At 57.1% G+C, this 2,868-nt stretch overlaps 1 non-coding gene across 1 annotated transcript in view; it reads right to left on the bottom strand.

Moving 5' to 3' along the window:
* The window catches only part of LOC124593542, a 1,910-nt gene extending 522 nt beyond the window's left edge, over window positions 1–1,388 (bottom strand). Inside the window, exon 1 of the ribosomal RNA XR_006978122.1 lies at window positions 1–1,388. This exon is cut by the window's left edge and continues 522 nt beyond it. This is a non-coding gene — a ribosomal RNA (small subunit ribosomal RNA).
* Window positions 1,389–2,868: the final 1,480 nt, after the last annotated feature.

Below are 2,868 nucleotides of genomic sequence, written 5' to 3'. Positions count from 1 at the left end.
ACTAAGAACGGCCATGCACCACCACCCACCGAATCAAGAAAGAGCTATCAATCTGTCAATCCTTCCGGTGTCCGGGCCTGGTGAGGTTTCCCGTGTTGAGTCAAATTAAGCCGCAGGCTCCACTCCTGGTGGTGCCCTTCCGTCAATTCCTTTAAGTTTCAGCTTTGCAACCATACTTCCCCCGGAACCCAAAAGCTTTGGTTTCCCGGAGGCTGCCCGCCGAGTCATCGGAGGAACTGCGGCGGATCGCTGGCTGGCATCGTTTATGGTTAGAACTAGGGCGGTATCTGATCGCCTTCGAACCTCTAACTTTCGTTCTTGATTAATGAAAACATACTTGGCAAATGCTTTCGCTTCTGTTCGTCTTGCGACGATCCAAGAATTTCACCTCTAACGTCGCAATACGAATGCCCCCGCCTGTCCCTATTAATCATTACCTCGGGTTCCGAAAACCAACAAAATAGAACCGAGGTCCTATTCCATTATTCCATGCACACAGTATTCAGGCGGGCTTGCCTGCTTTAAGCACTCTAATTTGTTCAAAGTAAACGTGCCGGCCCACCGAGACACTCACTCAAGAGCACCCTGGTAGGATTGCAACGGGGTCCGCCTCGGGACGCACGAGCACGCACGAGGCGCGTCGCACGCCTTCAGCTCGCCCCACCGGCAGGACGTCCCACGATACATGCCAGTTAAACACCGACGGGCGGTGAACCAACAGCGTGGGACACAAATCCAACTACGAGCTTTTTAACCGCAACAACTTTAATATACGCTATTGGAGCTGGAATTACCGCGGCTGCTGGCACCAGACTTGCCCTCCAATAGATACTCGTTAAAGGATTTAAAGTGTACTCATTCCGATTACGGGGCCTCGGATGAGTCCCGTATCGTTATTTTTCGTCACTACCTCCCCGTGCCGGGAGTGGGTAATTTGCGCGCCTGCTGCCTTCCTTGGATGTGGTAGCCGTTTCTCAGGCTCCCTCTCCGGAATCGAACCCTGATTCCCCGTTACCCGTTACAACCATGGTAGGCGCAGAACCTACCATCGACAGTTGATAAGGCAGACATTTGAAAGATGCGTCGCCGGTACGAGGACCGTGCGATCAGCCCAAAGTTATTCAGAGTCACCAAGGCAAACGGACCGGACGAGCCGACCGATTGGTTTTGATCTAATAAAAGCGTCCCTTCCATCTCTGGTCGGGACTCTGTTTGCATGTATTAGCTCTAGAATTACCACAGTTATCCAAGTAACGTGGGTACGATCTAAGGAACCATAACTGATTTAATGAGCCATTCGCGGTTTCACCTTAATGCGGCTTGTACTGAGACATGCATGGCTTAATCTTTGAGACAAGCATATGACTACTGGCAGGATCAACCAGGGAGCTGCGTCAACTAGAGCTGAGCAGCCGGCCGCCCGGGAGTGTGTCCCGGGGGCCCGCGCGAACACGCAAGCGTCCGCTCAATTATTCTGCAAACAGGAGGAGGCTGAGCTCCCCTGCACAATACACCTCGAAACCCTCTCAGGTCCCGGCGGCGCGCAGCGCCGTCCTAAGTACTTGGTCGGGTTCGAGAGAGGCGCAATCGCCCGGAGTTTGGCGAGTAGACGCTTTAGGTGCGACCACCCGTGCTCCCAACTGAGCTTGCCGCTGCCGACAGAGGCCCGGGAGCGTGCTGTCGTGGCATTGCCGGCGGGAGACAACACGCGCCACCTACGGTGGCCGGCAGCTCCAACGCCAGCGCCACAGAAGGACAAAAGCCCCACTTGGGTGCCGAAGCGAACTCTCCCAGCACAGCGCACGCGCCAACACGTCCGCACAGCTGCGATACAATCCACCTGCGAGAACCGCAGAGGCGACCGAGCAGCAGACGGCGTCGCGGCGCCGAGCGCCGGGCGGCGGCGCATCCTCAGCGCACACAGTCCTCAATCGGACCAGCACACTGCAGATGTCCACCGCGCTTCGCACCGGGCCCGCGAGGACCTACTTTGGCCGCACGGCGCCGCGTGCAGGGTGCGCCGGCGCGCAGCTGCGCCGCCTGCCGCCTCCGTCGGCCGGCGCGCCTGCCACTGGCCGCCCCCACCAGCCGGCTGTAGCGCGTGCGCCCACGCACCGCGCGGCCAGCACGCCGGAAGGCCCCCCCTCACCGGCCGGGGACGGTCCCACCCAGCCACCGCCGCGTATCGCTTCACACCCACATGCCATTCACGTTCGTGGGCATGGTGGGTATCGCTGAAACAACCGGTTGGTAGCTCAACCGATCGTCGCCATCACTGATTCACCTCTAGCGAGAACAACCGCACCACAACGGTTTACCAGTTCTTCATTTGCGTAACGTCACCAGCAAACGTAGACGTCCATCGCCATTTGCAAATTCAACGATTGTTGCATGCCTGTGTCAGGTGTCACGACACACTATGTCTGCCCACATACACGCAACAACATGTGCACGCTTCGCGAACACGTGGAAGGTGGCCCCCGTACGTATGCGATGTCCATTGCGCGAACGACTGTCAACCGGCCTCTGTCGCATGTCGCAGATGTGGAACGCAGTGCACCATGCTATCACGGTGTGTGAGAAGAGACGACTACGTCTGACAACACGCGCCACTACATCAACAGACGGCTCATGCTGATCGCCATCCACGGCATACCATACTGCAATCCAGCTCTTATAGGGAGACGACACGTAGCTGAGTGCACAATATTTGGACCGTATGGTTCGCCGTTGTTGGCGCAGTCGTGGTACGGTCACACATGTACCACGATGTATCATTCAGTACATGAGGACCAATGTGCGGTACAGTGTGTGATTTGGACGTACAACATCAGCGGACAGTTGCCACAAGCCGTACCACAACGTAGG

This window comes from Schistocerca americana, unplaced genomic scaffold (assembly GCF_021461395.2).
Source record: "Schistocerca americana isolate TAMUIC-IGC-003095 unplaced genomic scaffold, iqSchAmer2.1 HiC_scaffold_992, whole genome shotgun sequence".
Lineage (NCBI taxonomy): Eukaryota > Metazoa > Arthropoda > Insecta > Orthoptera > Acrididae > Schistocerca > Schistocerca americana.
This window is presented reverse-complemented; position numbering and strand designations above follow the sequence as displayed.